A 19,420-nucleotide genomic window follows, 5' to 3' on the forward strand; every position below is an offset into this window, starting at 1 on the left:
GAGAATGTGAAGAACCATGAGAATGAAACATTCCAGAAACATCGACTACTGCAATTCCATCAATCACTTCACAAGCTTCAACTCTCTTACTGGGTGCCCTATCTTCTGGTAAGGACAAGAGACCATGTCAACCGATACTTCGAAATTGTCCACAGAAGATGACTGGTAATGTGAAAAGTTGTTTTAATTCGGCAACGTACAAAGAATTCCCTTTCACTGAATATTGGTCCAGGCTGGTGCTGTCTTCTGTTTCTATTGTTGACACTTACCTTGTTTATTGTAAACAGAGTGATCTGGTAGAATTGGCACTGAGGCATTTGTTACAACTAGATTTAATAGATCGGAAAAGGCATGTGAATGTATACAAAGTCAAGATTTTTCTCCTGCTCATAAAGACACTTTTCAGCAGTGGACTGACTCTCTCTCTCCTGGAAAAGTGGTAACAGTGTCCTCGACTTGGGGAGGAAAGCACAAATAGAACAGATTTTACTATTCTTCTGCATTGCTGACTGCACCCTTACACTTGCTCACAAAGAAATGGTACTACAAAGACATGACAAGAATGAAAAGTCACTTAGAGGGGAAACTTTCTTGCAAACCTTGATTGATTTCAATGATGGGATGGAACATTCTACAAAATGATGTAGATTGCAGACAAAAATACCAAGTATACTTCAAAAACAATCCTAAGTGAGATACTAGGGGCAGCTGCATCTTGTGTCAGTGATATCCTAAAGGAAGTCTCACAGACAGGCAAGTTTGCTCTGATAAACTGTAAGGGGTTCACTCACCACAAGCACCACCCAGTGATCAGGCAGGGTATGGCAGGCAGGACTGGCTTTAGGAAGTGCAGGACCCAATTCAAACATTTTTGACAGGGCCCCGGCAGGGATGACAAAAAAAAAATATCACGTAAAAAAACCACTTTCATTTCTTCCATGTATTATTTACTTTCCATAACTATATAAATTATAACAAAATTATATATTACATACATTGCGTAATGTATGCGGATGTATGTTAACCCTACCTAAAGTTCTTTTTTAAAAAAATGGGCCTGAACTAGAAATGAGCTCTGTTTCATGTGTGGGTCCCCGCCACTCCCTGGGAGTGTGCACGTGTGTGGGAACCAGCTGATCCCTGCCCCCCTCATTGAAGCAGGTGTGCAGGGTTACTGCCCTGGGAACTGCAGGGCACCACTGGACATGGGGCTGGCTGGAGGCAGGGCAGGGGCTGACTGGAGGTAGGGTCTGGCTGCAGGCAGGGCAGAGGGTGTGGAGCTGGCTGGAGACAGGGGCTGGTGTGAGCAGGACAGCGAATAGCAGCAGCAGCAGCTATTTAAAGGGCCTGGGGCTCCCCTGCTTCTACTGCCCCGGCCCTTTAAATAGCCATGGGAGCCCTTGGGATATAAAGAGCCCATTGATAGGGTAGCCCCCTGGTTTAAGTGAGGATCTCTGGGTTGCTCTTTGGGCTGAGGTCTAAGGGTGTTGGCCTTCAGGCTTCAGAGCCTTCGTTCCCCTGTATCAGGGGTCTGCTTCTGCCTTTGGCACCACTTAGGGGAACCACAGCTCACTCTCGCTACTGGATTCTGATCTGGGGCCCAGTGTAAGCAACTATGCCCTGCACTGCCAAAGTGCTATACTACTGCCTCTCTGGATCACTTCCTACCCCACCCCTCCTTTCCAACAGGTAAAGTAAAGACATCAAATAAGTGGAAATCAAAGATAAAGTCCCAGACCTTCTACAGATCTCAAGTCTCTTCCCTTAGTTAGATGTCTGGCTTCAGGAGCTCCTGTGGAGCTCCTTCCCAGGATTATAGGTCAGCTCACCTCCACAATCTGATGTCTTACTGAGCTCCCTGTTCCCCTTCTGAGCTTCTCCTCGAAGCCATGTACACTTTGCAGGTGTGTGTGTGTGGGGTGGGCTGCCTGGGCCCAGAGCAGCTGCTTAACGCCTTCCTTACTGGTGCAGGATTTGTATACCCCGTCACATAGCCAATGAATCAAAGGGCATCTCAAATACTGAACGGCTTTTTATTTCTGTGTGCTACATAGTTGTCAGTTCCAGCAAAGTCAAGGAAAGGTTCCTGTGTTTTGTCACCATGCAGAAATATGATGCATTTTCTGTAGCAAAAACAACATTGGATGAAATTAATTAGCTCAGTCTCTTGATCAAAAATTGTATGGCACAAAGTTACAATGATTCCAATATCATGTCTGGAACAACGAATGGGATCCAAACTATTATAAGAAAAGACAGCCAGAAGCCATACCCTTACGTTTACTACTTGGCACATAGGTTGAATCTGGTTGTTGTTGTTCTAGCACAAGACATTCCTCAGATCAACAAAATGTTTAGACTTATGGAGAAGGTTCACTCCTTTTTCAGCATCTCTGCAAAAGATGATGGAACTTCATTGTGACATTGCAGTCTATATGGTTTTATAAAAATATGCTAATGAGTGAATATAATGTAACTGGAATATACTTCATGCAAAAGGTCTCTTGTAAGGTATCATTACAAAGCTTATAATCTACTGAGTGTGATCATCCTATTTGTATAAATGTACCATTCTTGTATCTGAAACTAGAAATATGAAATATAACTCTGAGGGCCTATTGTAATTATGCAAAGTGTGGGCCATTAATGGTGGTTTGGTTTGACTCCCATTAACCAGGACAATTGACTGCAGATGGCTGTTTTACCTGTAAGTCTTCCTGCATACCTGTGTGCTGGCAAGTGGGTAATGAAGTCTTGCAGTGCCATGTGATCATGTCACCTGAACTGGAATCCATCTTTAACCTGGTGTCTTTCCATTGAGAAGGAGGGGGTGGGAACCCAGAGAGAGACAAAGGATTCCCACCTTATGCAAAAGATATATAAAGGGGTGGAACAGAACAAATGAGGAGAGGAGCCATCATGACGAATCCCCTAGCTACTACCTGCGCTGGAACAAGAGCTGTACCAGGGGAAAGAATTGTGCTCAGGCCTGGAAGGTGTCCAGTCTGAGTAAAAAATTTACTGAAGCATCTCTGAGGGTTAGATTATCTGTATTCAGTTTGATTAGACATAGATTTGCACATTTTATTTTATTTTGCTTGGTGACTTACTTTGTTCTGTCTGTTACTACTTGGAACCACTTAAATTCTACTTTCTGTATTTAATAAAATCACTTTTTACTTATTAATTAACTCAGAGTATGTATTAGTACCTGGGGGCGCAAACAACTGTGCATATCTCTCTATCAGTGTTATAGAGGGTGAACATTTTATGAGTTTACCCTGTATAAGCTTTATACAGGGTAAAACAGATTTATTTGGGTTTGAATTTATTGGGAGTTGGGCATCTGCATGTTAAAGACAGGAACACTTCTGTTAGCTGCTTTCAGGTAAACCTGCAGCTTTGGGGCAAGTAATTCAGACCCTGGGTCTCTGTTGGAGCAGACGGGAGTGTCTGGTTCAGCAAGACAGGGTGCTGGGGTCCCAAGCTGGCAGGGAAGGCAGGGGTAGAAGTCTTGGCACATCGGGTGGCAGCTCCCAAGGAGAGTTCTGTGATCCAACCCGTCACACATGGAATACACAAATGGGAGATACAGTCCAATGTGACACATTGGATCTGCGGATATGTGTTCGTGAATCAATTTGATTGCATCCTACAGACACTGGAGAGACTGGGTCAGTGTGAATGAATGCTGGACCATTCAACTACTGGTCAAGATGCAGATGGGCTGCTAGCAGAGATTTCATCCTTTTACATCACCCTACTGCACCTCTTGAAAGAAACACAACCACTCTCTGAGAGCCTAGAGAAAAAGGACATCACACTCGATAGATCATTGTTGCACGTGGAAATTGTCCTGGTGAACCTTGTGAAATTGTGATTAGGTAAGGTTTGGATTGACGTTATCAATATGGCACATAAAGGCTGATGTATGGGTAGAAACACCATGATAGCAGAAGCAGGCATCCACAGTATTAAGCTGTCTTAATTCCAGCTATGTAATGTCTGAATTACTAGGAAGGTGAGAAGATGTGCAGTTATACTATCACAGAATCATGTTTGAGCCAACTGTCTTATCAATCAGTGAACTCAACAAGAGCTTTACAGACAATTGTGACACCATCTTGGCTATATCTTCATTGGATCCACTTAATATGTTCCTTAATATGAATATAGTGACTCCCCTACCTGATGCTGTTGGGATTCCTACTGATTTTCTAGAGCACCAGTTTACACATGCTAAATGTTTACTTGAATGAACACCTCTGATGATATCACAAGTGATCAAAAACTGAGTGATAGAAGAGTTTCTTAAGATGGCCATGACCTTCCCCATGTGCTCTTGGTTGAGGGATAATTCTCCACAGTGAAAAGAATCAAGAACTATCTCTACTCAACAATGTCACAGAAAAGGTTGAACCACGTTTGTGACTGCAGTAGAGCTGGATCTGTCTTACAAAATAGATTTGATTAGACAAACAGATGTATTTGCTCAAATGCATCCAAGATGACCAATGTTGCAATAAGCTGTTAAAGTTACGGAAAATTGACAGCCAAGAAAAAGTCCGGTGTATAGACTATTTATGGCATTATTATGCAACATTCTGCACCTAATTTTGTTACTACTAGTTGAGTATCATATAAGTACAATAATATTAAGTTGAAATAATAAAGAAATGATAATCATCCTCATATTTATTTTTTGTTTTGTTTCATACTACGATTATACTGGTGTTTAGTACAGTGCACCAATTGAATTGGGAGGCAATATCCACCTGTATGCAGTGTGGACAAAGGTGTGGAGACATAGTAGTCAATCCTGCTTACCTGTAGGTATATACCCATACATATGAGATTTTCTGAGAAGGTCACTTTCTGTGAGTTTTAAAAACAGTCAGGACGTCCATCCTCTAACTTAATAGCTAGAGCTGTTGATTAATCGCAGTTAACTCATGTGATTAACTCAAAAAAATTAATCATGATTTAAAAAATTAATCACTATTAATCGCAGTTTTAATCGCACTGTTAAACAATAGAATACCAATTTTTAATAAATTATTTTTGGATGTTTTTCTACATTTTCAACTATATTGATTTCAATTACAACACAGTATACAAAGTAGACGGTGCTCACTTTATATTGTTATTTTTTTATTACAAATATTTGTACTGTAAACATGGCAAACAAAAGAAATAGTATATTTCAATTCACCTCATACAAGTATTGTAGTGCAATCTCTTTATGCTGAAAGTGCAATTTACAGATGTAGATTTTTTGTTACATAACTGCACTCAAAAACAAAACAATGTAAAACTTTAGCGCCTACAAGTCCACTCAGTCATAGAATCATAGAATCATAGAATATCAGGGTTGGAAGGGACCTCAGGAGGTCATCTAGTCCAACCCCCTGCTCAAAGCAGGACCAATTCCCAACTAAATCATCCCAACCAGGGCTTTGTCAAGCCAGGCCTTAAAAACCTCCAAGGAAGGAGATTCCACCACCTCCCTAGGTAATGCATTCCAGTGCTTCACCACCCTCCTAGTGAAATAGTGTTTCCTAATATCCAACCTAGACCTCCCCCACTGCAACTTGAGACCATTGGTCTTTGTTCTGTCATCTGCCACCACTGAGAACAGCTGAGCTCCATCCTCTTTGGAACCCCCCTTCAGTTGAAAGCAGCTATCAAATCCCCCCTCATTCTTCTCTTCTGGAGACTAAACAATCCCAGTTCCCTCAGCCTCTCCTCATAAGTCATGTGCTCCAGATCCCTAATCATTTTTGTTGCCCTCCGCTGGACTCTTTCCAATTTTTCCACATCCTTCTTGTAGTGTGGAGCCCAAAACTGGACACAGTACTCCAGATGAGGCCTCACCAATGTCGAATAAAGAGGAACAATCACGTTCCTTGATCTTCTGGCAATGCCCCTACTTATACAGCCCAAAATGCCGTTCGCCTTCTTGGCAACAAGAGCACACTGTTGACTCATATCCAGCTTCTCGTCCACTATGACCCCTAGGTCCTTTTCTGCAGACCTCACCCGATAGCCATGAGTTTTCAATGATGATGGCCAATGGCTCTGCAATCACATCCGCCAACTCCTTTAGCACCCTCGGATGCAGCGCATCCGGCCCCATGGATTTGTGCTCATCCAGCTTTTCTAAATAGTCCCGAACCACTTCTTTCTCCACGGAGGGCTGGTCACCTCCTCCCCATACTGTGCTGCCCAGTGCAGCAGTCTGGGAGCTGACCTTGTTTGTGAAGACAGAGGCAAAAAAAGCATTGAGTACATTGGCTTTTTCCACATCCTCTGTCACTAGGTTGCCTCCCTCATTCAGTAAGGGGCCCACACTTTCCTTGACTTTCTTCTTGTTGCTAACATACCTGAAGAAACCCTTCTTGTTACTCTTAACATCTCTTGCTAGCTGCAACTCCAAGTGCGATTTGGCCTTCCTGATTTCACTCCTGCATGCCTGAGCAATATTTTTATACTCCTCCCTGGTCATTTGTCCAATCTTCCACTTCTTGTAAGCTTCTTTTTGGCATTTAAGGTCAGCAAGGATTTCACTGTTAAGCCAAGCTGGTCGCCTGCCATATTTACTATTCTTTCTATGCATCGGGATGGTTTGTTCCTGCAATGCAATAAGGATTCTTTAAAATACAGCCAGCTCTCCTGGACCCCTTTGCCCTTCATGTTATTCTCCCAGGGGATCTTGCCCATCTGTTCCCTGAGAGAGTCAAAGTCTGCTTTTCTGAAGTCCAGGGTCTGTATTCTGCTGCTCTCCTTTCTTCCTTGTGTCAGGATCCTGAACTCGACCATCTCATGGTCACTGCCTTCCAGGTTCCCATCCACTTTTGCTTCCCCTACTAATTCTTCCCTGTTTGTGAGCGGCAGGTCAAGAAAATCTCTGCCCCTAGTTGCTTCCTCCAGCACTTGCACCAGGAAATTGTCCCCTACACTTTCCAGAAACCTCCTGGATTTTCTGTGCACCGCTGTATTGCTCTCCCAACAGATATCAGGGTGATTAAAGTCTCCCATGAGAACCAGGGCCTGCGATCAAGCAACTTCTGTTAGTTGCCGGAAGAAAGCCTCATCCCCCTGGTCTGGTGGTCTATAGCAGACTCCGACCACGACATCACCCTTTTTGCTCACACTTCTCAACTTTATCCAGAGACTCAGGTTTTTCTGCAGTTTCATACCGGAGCTCGGAGCAGTCATACTCCTCTCTTACATACAATGCAACTCCCCCACCTTTTCTGCCCTGCTTGTCCTTCCTGAACAGTTTATACCCATCCATGATAGTATTCCAGTCATGTGAATTATCCCACCAAGTCTCTGTTATTCCAATCGCATCATAGTTCCCTGACTGTGCCAGGACTTCCAGTTCTCCCTGCTTGTTTCCCAGGCTTCTTGCATTTGTGTATAGGCACTTAAGATAACTCATCGATCGTCCCTCTTTCTCAGTATGAGACAGGAGTCCTCCCCTCTTGCACTCTCCTGCTCGTGCTTCCTCCCAGGATCCCATTTCCCCACTTACCTCAGGGCTTTGGTCTCCTTCCCCCGGTGAACCTAGTTTAAAGCCCTCCTCATAGGTTAAAGCCCTCCTACTTCTTGTTCAGCCAATTGCTAAGACAAACAAGTTTGTTTACATTTATGGGAGATAACACTGTCCTCTTAGATTTCCCTCCAGAAATTGATGTCGTGTATTGCCCAGCCCTCTCCTAGACAATACAAATTCATATAAATTCTGTATTTCTTTAACAGAAATAATATGCACACACCTTGTATCCCAAATGGAATTTCACAGACACTTCAATTTAAACACACTGGATTAGATAAAACAACAAAACAAAGAGAGATTTTAAGTGAGTACAAATAATGAGGCATAGTAGTCAGAAATGGTTACAAGAAAAATAACAATAACACAACAGGTGCCTAACTAAACAAACTATGTTCAATTCAAAGCAAAGTTTTTCTCACCACATGCTCTCAGCATTCTGACTGACCAAACTTCTTAGTCTAGGACCCCTTCTTCAGTTCAATGACTGCTTCCTTTGTCCCTTCTGGTGCAGTGAATTGACAGACGGACAGAGACAGAGAGAAGAGGGTGCCATGGAGTGTTTGGTCCTCCTTTTTATAGTGGTGGTCCCCCTATTGGAAAACATTTCCAGCTGAGATCCTGGAGATAAAAAGTCTGTGGAAAAGGATGTTTCCTGCAGCTTTTCCTCACCTTTTTGGTGTTTCTTTGCCTACCCTTCCTGCTTGGTGACTCTGTTTACTGCTAAAATGCAAATTAAGCAGCGCACACATTCCTTGTTAGAGACAGACCTGTGTGCCAACTTCTCCTGTGGTTTGGAACATGTGTTGATAACATTATACAGGGAAATCTTATAACTTCACATACAATGTTGCCACACATATTTTATCAAGATCATATTGAGCAGCAAATTATGAGATTTCAGATGATTTTTCACAAGGCATACTTTGTACAAATATTATTACAATACTATATAGGGTGTGGACACAGGTACATTCTGTAACGTACAATTGAGAGTGAATCCTTCTCCAAACATGCAGCCTGAGCACCTGGGCTTTGTGCTAGGAAGTTTTAGTGTGGAGGTGGAGCAACGCCTCATGCTGCATGTAGGACAATGACCAGTGGATTGGGATGATGGCAGACCTACTGTCCCTGTCCCATACCTGTCAGCTTGTTGGGAACTCTGATGAGCTGTGTATCTTCTACATGGGCTCCTTATATTCTATGTCCCTCTACATCCATGCTTAGCATGTGTTTGTTAAGGAGTTGCCCTTAATGAGTAAAGCCTTAAGTATGTATGGACTAGATGCAGGAATCACTTGAAATTCTATGGCCTGTGTCATGCTGGGGTTTCATATTAGATGATCATATCAGTCCTTTCTGGCCTTAAAATCTATGATTGAAATCCTGTCCTCAAAGTCCATGGCAAAACTCCAATTGACTTAAATGGGGCCAGCATTTCACCTTATGATTCTTTGGCCCTTGGGTCCTAATGTAACTTTGGCTACATGGGAGAAAAACAGGTTCTGTGTGCCAGCAAATGCTTCCCTTTGTCATTATGTACATTCAGAATACGATTAAGCAAGATTTTTAACTGAAAATATCTGATTTCCCTTCCAAATGTTTTGATGATAAAAAATTACTTTCTAAACCATCCTTGAAACTTAACAATTTATTAGGGCATATTGCAGTTTGGGCTTTGTAGGAATGATTCTTCCTTTATACATTCAAAACCCCAATAATGTGGTAAATTAACCTAAAAGATTGGGTTTCTGCTGGGAGATGCCACTACCATTGCAGAAAGGGACAGCTGGTAAACTGTGGCTGTACCTCTTACTACAATTGCCTTGATGTGAAGAGTTATCTGCCTTTTTAGTTTATCTCCTCCCAGCACCTCTTTACAATAAGACACCTATTCAGCATAATGCAAAATTGATAAAATTTGATTGCACTTACACCCCCTGGAATCTCCACTAAGGTCCAGCAGGATTCTATTCCTTTTAAAGGCTTCCCAAAGCTGCAGAGAAGCATTATGCCTTTAACATTGCACGAATAACTTCTTTGAACAGACTCTGGTACTATGAAAAATTAAAGTGATCATTTAGAGAAGACATAATTAAGTGAACAGAACTAATAAAATACTGTAGGAATTTTGTCAAACATAAAATTGTGAATCCTCCCTAAAGTATACTTGTTCATTGATGTCACAGTCTGACTATTTAAAAGTAGAGGTCCCATCTTCTGAATACATGGGCTTGTTCATTTTGTGCTTCTTTGGATAATGGGACATCCATGTTACCTTTACATATTTCATTAGCATACATTTTCAGCTCAGAATTATTCTCTATGGAATCTCAACTGATAGGCTATTTTAGTCTAGACATGACTCCTTTGCCTTGAAACTGAAATTCTTCTAATCTGTTATTACATGCTATTGTTATTGCTTTATTTCTAGGCATACAGATAAAGCACAGATATCTTGTGTGGAATCAGAAAGCAAAGCTCCTTTTGTTCATGTCAATCTGTAGGACATTATTTTTCCAATACCATTGTTATCATTTGACTTCAATAATTTGCTTATTCTCTTCTTCCCCAAAGGGTCACTGCAGAGCATCAAGGCCACCTCTGCTTCCCATTGCATATTAGTCATTTGCTGATTCATATGACTGCTACATCAAATACCTCATTACAGTTGTGCAAAATATTTCAGATGAAACCTGACACCAAGTAAAACTCCCATGGCTTTGGTTTTTGCTACAATCTCAAAACTCAGACCATGTTCCTCAAAAGGTTCCTGAGCTATCTGAGGAAACCTGGGTCATTACTGGAGTGAACCTGGATTGATTAATGGCTTTGCATGAGCATCATTTGAAATTTGTGGGGGGTTTTTTAAATTAAGTTTTACTTTGAGATTTTGAGTTAGTTTAAATCCAAAACTCTAAGAAAAAAAAAAGAGGAATACCAACCTATGCAGTCTGAAGCCAATAAATATATCTGCACAAACCTTTCTATAGCACAGCCACTGAGTTTTGCACGGATCCATTCCTCTCAGTAAAAGCAGCTATCATTCACGAACGCTGTTCATCCTGCCAGTTTCATTTTGGTCACTGAAAAAAGAAAATTAAAAAGAAAATCAAAAAGGGCAATTCTTGTGGGAGCCATTTTTGATTGCATGTTATACCTGTCAATGGGAATGTAAAAAACAATGGAAAAGAATATGGGACAAGCTGGATGTGTGTGCTGACATTTGGCACTCACCTATGATGAGAAAAGAAATGGATAAAAATGTGAAAGCACAGAGGTGACCCCATTTATGTCAACCTTCATATATCTATGAATATAACTATCTTGAGTGAGGGAGTGAGAATACATAATGGCTGAGTCCTATTTTGACCTTTTGCTTCATGAGTGATAGATCATGAGTGAAAGTAAAAGTCATGACATAAACCAGCCATCAAGTCTTCCATTAATCGATCAGCTGTCTATTTATAAAGCCCACTTCCTCCAAGCACCTCGGGCTGTTGTGTGAAGAATCTGGTTCAAAGTAGGACATTAGATATTTAAACAAAACAAAACAAAACCATCCAGAAGTTTTTAGTTTTAGTTTCAAAAATGGACAACTGATTATTAATACAAATCAGCTTTCATAACTGACGAGCTTAATGTAGAGTTGAATGTGATCTGTAAGCCACAGGTCTTATATGCCACTGATTATTTTAGGATTTAGTCAATCTAACTAAGACCTGGGGCTACTCTGTACTCTTTATTCAGACAGAACTCCTGTTGTCTTCAAAAGCAGGAGTTTTATTGACTAAACAACATGGAATTCAGAAATGGGTCTTTGTGACTTATAAACAGAATTTGGCTAAGCCACATGAAATGTTGCCAGCTGTATGATCTTAAAAGCAACCCACTGTTTTATGTAAAGTAAACTCTATTTCTCTGAGGGTAACAAACATGATTAGGAAACCTAGTGAGAAATTGACATGCATCATTTGGTTTCAGTTGCAAACACTGAGGGATCACAGCTGGAAGTTAAGATGAAATAAAGTTATGTATGATAGTTTTTGCATGAGACTTATAAACTAATAGGCCCAAGTTCTCAGAAATTCCTGGGTGTTCAGCTTGAAACATTTATAGATTCATAGATTCCAAGGTCAGAAGGGACTATTGTGATCATATAGTCTGACCTCCCGCGTAACAGGCTATAGAACTTCCCCGAAGTAATTCCTAGAGCATATCTTTGAGAAAAACATCTGATCTTGATTTAAAAATAGTCAGTGATGGAGAATACACAATGGCCATTGGTTAAAAGGGCTTGATTTTCAGAAGTGCCAGGCTCCTGCCCTTTAAAAATCAAGCCCCTTTAACGTATCTCAAGTTGGGCTTTCAGAAGTACAGTGCTGCATAGAAGACATCTATCAGCAACCAATAGCTCCCTAGATGAATGAAAGTCTCTTGGTCCAAACAGCAGTATTAAGTCTGTCCCTTTAATCCAATAGTAACATTTTCTCCTAAATGTGAAGAGATGTATGGAGATTTAGTTGTATAACCACAATTCTGTGCTAGTCTTTGAAAATATAGGGTTTTGGTGTGAGTAGCTGCATTTCAGTTCTCTAAAAGTCTCAGAAGTCCTTTATTGACGCTACACTACACAGCAGTACTCCAGTTGTCCCAGGGCTGTGATTTAGCAGCACTTTGCATGCCCTAGTGATCTGCAAGTCTTATTGCATCTCAAATGTGCTTAACCAAGTTCTGCCCTCAAATATGTGCATACAAGTCCCATTGATGTCAGTTACATCCAGAACAGTTCCATGATATTTCTTGGCCTGCAGAGCTATGCAAAACAACCAGTATTTGCTTTGAGTATTCCTGTGGGAAACCTATACATTCCCACAAAATTCTTTAAAATGAGCCATTACTCCTGCTAAATACAGCTTTTTTTCCTGCAAACATGGCAAAAATCATGAATTTTCTTAAATTCAATCAACTGTGAAATTTTGCTGTTTCACTGCTAAAGAACATTTAGTATGTGAGTGTCTGTGCCATGCCTATTTTGTCTCCTCTCCCTTCCCCTGTTTTGGTTTTAAGAGCTTTAACCCAGCACTCAGGTGAGGTTTTCTAAGACACATAAGGGATTTGGATGCCATTCAAATTAAAAATGTTAATTCCATTAAAAAATAAAATTAACGGGATTTGCATCCAAATACTTTAGGCAGCTTTGAAAAATTCACCCTAAGCCTTTAAGGATGTTTCATTCATAGTTCTTGGTGTGTTACACATGCAGTATAAAGATGTTTGTACTGAGTTGCTGAACTTCTCTTTTGCCAAGTTGCTAGCAATAAAATCTTACATGTGTGAGGGAAATTTGTTCCCTTTCAGGTTCCTATCCTTACAAAAGCAGTACCCAATGTGTGATGTGAAGGGAGCAAACAATGATAATCTCCAGACCTGCCAGATATATAGAAATGAATAGTTTCCCTTCATTTAGATCCTACAATAACAGAAGGGTTATGGAGTACACTAGCATTATAGTGCCCCTAAAGTCATACAAGACATTACCTTAAAATTCAGGCAGGCAGTGCATGGCAGTTCAGGTGTTGGATTCTCCCTGCACTCTAGGTCTGTTTACTACTTCTTTGCTGCTTGAACATAGACTGCTTCCCCTATCCCAGGGCCAGGAAGGGACACAGTTAGACTCTGATAGTTGATTGATAAGGACTGCTATTTTTCTAGTCCATTTATTATTATTTATGTCTTAAGGCTTTCTAGGTGGCTTTCAAAACAGAAAGATTGTCTGATACCTGCCCCAAAGGAGCTTACAAACTAAATTAGATAGGACATAAAAATGACAGTAGGGAGGGGCTTGGAAAGGATACGTACAGTAGCACCAAGAAGATGGTGTGGTTACTGGTGCACGACATGGTGGAGCATAGAAGATATTTTTCTTTTGTTTAGGTCTAAATGAATGTTTTAGGGTGTATCTACACTAAAGCAGGACATGTAATTTCCAGTTTGGGTAAATATACCTGCACTAGCTGTGATTGATTTAGCATGCTAAAAATAGAAGTCTAGCCAGGTGATTGCAAGTGGTGGGATGGGCTAGCTGCCTGAGGATGTTCTAGGGTTTCAGACAGGATCATACTCAAGGCAGCTTGCCCCTCCTGCTGCTTGTGTCACGATAGCTAGACTTCTATTTTTAGCATCTTAGCTCGATCAGAGATAATGCGGGTATGTCTACCTAAGCTGAAAATTACACCTCCAGTGTAGACATACTCTCAGTTGTCTGATTTAGTGTAGGCATTGTGGCAGAAATGGTCTTAAGAGTTGAACGAATGAGGGCCTTGCACAAATCAGCTCAGGAAGTGCTTTCCAGGCATGCAAGAAAGTGTGAAAAGATTTGAAAAAAGCAGACAAATGGGCATGCAGCTGAGGTCATTTGTGGGGCACAGGGGACAAGGTGTGACACAAAAAAAAAATAATGTTAGCTAAGCCAAGGAGGGCAGAGTGATGAGAACCTGAAAGGTGAGAAGTAGCTTGAACTTGATGTGCTTGAGAAAGGGGAACAAGTGAAATGATTCAGTCATAAAAGAGAGGAGGTGGCTGGCAGAGCATGCTCTGTGAGGGCTCCAGTACTTGGAACTTGTTCCCTGTCTTGGTCCAAAATTTGGTGACATTTAGCCACTCTTTAAAATATATCAGTTTCACAGGGTTTTTGGAGAGAGCTGAGGGCATGAGTGATACAGGGTTGGCAAGGAATCTCTGTAGGTATCTAGCTGAATTTCTGTGAAATAACTGGTTGCATCCGAAGAAGTGGGCTGTAGTCCACGAAAGCTTATGCTCTAATAAATTTGTTAGTCTCTAAGGTGCCACAAGTACTCCTGTTCTTCTTTTTGTGAAATAACTAAGACTGCTGGGATTTTATTGTATAATTAATGATGTTAGGGTGCTGAAAGCCTTTGTTAGATGTCTTTTTTTTTGTATTTTAAAATCTAAATGATTAAACCATATATATGTGACTGGGTTAACCATAATGCAGATGTTGAGTAGCAGCATGTCTGAGGTCCTCTGTGCTTCTAAGAATTGCCTGGCTGGGTTCATTTAGTGTGAACCCAAAGTGAGCCTTTCTTGAAGCTCAAAAATAGTGTATAACTTTAAAAATATGTAGGTATATATCTCATTTTCTGCATTGCCTGATTATGGCTGGTGCTGGAAGTGGGAGCACTGAAAATGCCCCAAACTAACATGTTCCTATATCATTTCCACCTAACCAGAAGCAGGAAGCACCAGAAATCTCATAGGAAGAATTGTTTTTCTGAGATATAGAGACCAATTTTGTATATCGAAGAGATTTGCATAGATCAGGCAAGCATTGACTGCACAACAGTATACATGCCCACACTGTTATTTTTTATAGCAGAAAAGAACTGTATTTATATCATAACAGACATTTCTATCTTAGCCAGAATGTTGAAGAATTTGATAACATCTTTTCTAATATCAAGCTGGTGATCTGGATATTGATTATTTCAGCCTAATTATAATTTGAAAATGTTAGATGGCTTCTTTCCTATTTTTTACCTTTAGGGTCAGATCATTTGCTAGGGTGTTTGTGCTACCCTCCTTTATTTTAGCATGTAGCATGTCTGTATTACTAAGAGACCTAATGTCAGACTATTGTATTAACAATATCAAAAACCCCAATACAATAACCTCAAAGTTTAGGAATAAAAGAGTAAATTAAAGGCAAAGAAAGGGTAGCTTTTATTGTCTGTCATTTAGAGTAACACATACTTAAAGTACAGTACAGTATCCAACAGCTATCATACCTGGCATTCAGCATGGGAAATACCCCTGTTCCCTTCTGAAGGAAAAAATAAAGGACATCAATGACCCCTTTGAATATAATACAATTCATTACATATTAAGCTCATTATTTTATTTAATTATTTAAAAATGTACATAACCTTACATGAATGCCTGGAACTTTACAGACAAAGTCCCTTTGGCAGGGATCGGTTCTTTTATTTAATATCGTGAGGGATGTTTAATATAGCAATGGAAGTATCACAGGGCTGCTAGCCCTTTTAAAGGGAGTCCAGGCCCAGGCTAGCTGTGATGAGCTCATTTACGGGGAACAAGGCAGTTAATGGAATAATGAGCACCTGGGCCTGATAAAGGGCCATCTGTGCTCAGTTGAAGAGGAGGTGCTGAGAGAGATACAAGCTCTCCTCAGGGAGAGGTTCTCCTAGAGACCCAAGGAGGAAGTCTGTGCAACCGTTGAGCTAAGGGGAGAGACTACAGACCTGGAAGGATAGGACTGAGAACCACGGGCCCAAAGGAGGAGGGCTGTGCATCCTTTGCCTGAGGAGAAAGACTTTAGATCAAGTTTATTTGTACTTATTAAAGCAAAACCCCTTCTGGGGAAATTTATCATAGACTCTTTTAGATGGTGTAGATTTCTTAAGGGGCCCTGGGAGAAGGGAAACTGAGGCACAGAGTGCCTGCAGTGTCTTAGTAGGGGGTGCTATAGTGCAGTCACATCACACAACAGGAAAACAATAAACAAAAGAAGATGGGGTTCTGGGACAAGGAGGATTAAAACACTGGAAGTGTCTGTGGTGTGCTTAGTGCTAAGTATGCTTCTTGGTAGCCTCTCTTTGTTTGGAAGCTGGATATCCAGGAGGACTCTTCAGAGTGGTCCTGTCACATTTAAGGGCTAGCTTTACCTCTGTCCCTCTCTGAATGTATCCCCTCAGGTGGCAGGCATGTCTTTATTATTGTTATTTCTATTTGTTATATACCTATAGTGCATAGGGGTCCTAGCCAGAACTCTCCTGGGGTGGAATTCTGCAATTCTCCCACTCTTAGACCAGCCCCTGAGCTACGGCACCCAGTGTAGCAACTGTGCTTGCCCGGAAGGTCCATCTGAGTTCAAATACCTGCAGTTCCTCCATTAGGGAATCTGTGACCAGTGGCATGCAATGACAAAACAGCCTTGTTAAAACAAAGTATTGTTTTTTTTTCACAGTAGGAACAAGATATTTTGAGAAAATGGGTTTTTAAAACAATAGTCTACATGCATGTCTATCTTATCTAAAGGCTTGCCATCCCCTGATTGTAACCTAGGCAGGTCTAACTTCTTCAGATACCCCAGCAGGTGCCTCTGACATAGTCTGGTTCCCCTGAACAACTTTCTTCCCTCTCTTGAGAGTGTTCCTTTTTAAATTTCACTGGATTTTTTTATCTCTTGTGTTCTTGACTATTAACTCCCCCTATTAAACTAGCCCAATATATTTATACACTAAACATCCCAATAACCAACATACAATATTCATAAATTATTATAGAGCAACTCCAAATCCATCACAGGCAGCTGCAGAAGCATGAGTGAATGGAGTTTGGGGTAAGAAAGGTCCATTTGGGAGTCATCACTGTAGACAGAATAAATGAAGCCATGTGAGTGGATTAAGTCACCCATGAATTGGGTTTCAGGGGAGAAGTGAAGGGGGTCTGTCATAACTATAAAGGGAAGGGTAACAGCTGTCCTGTGTACAGTACTATAAAATCCCTCCTGGCCAGAGACTCCAAAATCCTTTGCCCTGTAAAGGGTTAAGAAGCTCAGGTAACCTGGCTGGCATCTGACCTAAAGGACCAATAAGGGGACAAGATACTTTCAAATCTTGGGGGGGGGAAGGCTTTTGTTTGTGTTCTTTGTTTGGGAGTGTGTTCGCTCTCGGGACTGAGAGGGACCAGACATCAATCCAGGTTCTCCACATCTTTCTAAACAAGTCTCTCCTATTTCAAACTTGTAAGTAAATAGCCAGGCAAGGCGTGTTAGTTTTCCTTTGTTTTCTCAACTTGTAAATGTACCTTTTACTAGAGTGTTTATCTTTGTTTGCTGTACTTTGAACCGAAGACTAGAGGGGAGTCCTCTGAGCTCTTTAAGTTTGATTACCCTGTAAGGTTATTTCCATACTAATTTTACAGAGATGATTTTTACCTTTTTCTTTAATTAAAAGCCTTCTTTTTAAGAACCTGATTGATTTTTCCTTGTTTTAAGATCCAAGGGGTTTGGATCTTGATTCACCAGGAGTTGGTGGAAGGAAGGATGGGGGATGGTTAATTTCTCCTTGTTTTAAAATCCAAGGGGTTTGGATCTGTATTCACCAGGGAATTGGTGAAGGTCTCTCAAGGCTACCCAGGGAAGGACATTAGCCTTGAAATGGTGGCAGTGGAACCAGAGCTAAGCTGGTAGTTAAGCTTAGAAGTTTTCATGCAGGCCCCTACATTTGTACCCTAAAGTTCAAAGTGGGGATCCAGCCTTCACAGGGTCCAAGGACAGAGATGCGAGGGACACAGAATATGGGAGCAGGGAAGAGGAGGCACCACCAAGTGAGATGTTGAAGGGCCAATGATCAGAGAGTTAGGAGAAGAACTATCTAAGCAAAGAAACCCAAAAGCCCAGGGAAGAGGGTGCTGATACTATAGTGATTAGGGTTGGCTGGAAAACCAGAATTCAATGTTGCAAAAAATGTTGAGGTTTCAAAATTTGTTTTCTTCCATGTTGGAAGGAAAATGAGATCTTTTGAAATTCTCTCAAAAAAACATGAGAGAAAATAGTCAATAGCCTAGTGGACTCAACTTGGATGTGGGAGAAGGAGGTTCAAGTACTTGCTCTAAATGAATCTGGGTCTCCCACATGCCAGGGGAGTGCCCCAACCACCTGGCTATTCTGGAGTCTCTCCTTCTCCCTGGGGTGTTTACCCCACCCTTGCCCTGAAAGGGTTAATGCAGATTGAGATGGAGCTAATTAACCCAACTGGCCACAGCTAACGGGAATCAGGTGGCTGAGTAATTCCTTGGCTGTGTGAAGAAGCCCAGCTGAGGAGGAAGGAGCTGGGCTGGGTTTATAAAGCCAGGAAATTGGAAGCAGAGTGGCTGTGTGTGAGATATATCTATATTGGGGGGGGGGGTTGTAGGGACAGGTAGCCTCTACAGTTACTCCCTGGGAGTTGGGGAGGCTGGCAAACCCAGGGAGTGCAAGATGGTAAGGAAAGGGCTCAGGGAAAGGCAGTCAGGTCTAGAAGGTGACAGACTTTCATCCCTGACTAGATGGTCCCTGACTAGGACACCAGAGTAGGGGGTGGGCCTGGGTTCCCCTGCCAGTCACTGAGGCTGTGATACTGTGGGGCACTGAGGGAGAAGACTGCCTAAGACTGAGGAAATGGCAATGGGAGGACTGCCTAAGATTCCTGAAAAGACTTTAAACCCTGGAAGGGGAAAATGCATAAAGAGACTTGGCTGGAGGGCTGAGTCATGAAGAGATTGCAGCAGCTTATAGAGTGAGAGAGGTGCTGCAGATCCAGAGAGAGAGGCAGAGTGATGGTGTGCATCTGTGGGAAGGGATGTCAACCTTGTGACGCTAATCCCCAGAATGGCCAGGAGGAAGCACCATCCTAGGGGTGAGTCGAGCACCTGGTCATAATCCCCAATTAGAAATTCCATCTTGGACCTGAAACATGTTCATTGAAACAGAAATGTTTGTTAATTTTTTTTTTGACTAGCTCTAATAGTGGTTGACTCTCTCAAAGGCAGTGGACAGATCATGGAGGATCAGATTGGAGAAGATACCTGCGGGAGTCAACAGAAGCAGATTATCAGAGAGTTCTAGCCTCGGAGTGGTACACGTCAAAGCAAGAGGGCAGGGAATCCAAACGAGAATTAGAGGAGAGGAATTTGAGAATATCAATAGCAAGCCCAAGAGGGATCCAAGAAAACAGGAGGCATGAAATGGGGTGCTAGGTAGAGAAGTAGGAAGAATTGAGGGTGTTGTTTATTTTGTTAGAGTAGAGGAAACACTAGTATGATTAAAGGCAGAAT

This window comes from Malaclemys terrapin, chromosome 5, assembly GCF_027887155.1.
Source record: "Malaclemys terrapin pileata isolate rMalTer1 chromosome 5, rMalTer1.hap1, whole genome shotgun sequence".
NCBI lineage: Eukaryota > Metazoa > Chordata > Testudines > Emydidae > Malaclemys > Malaclemys terrapin.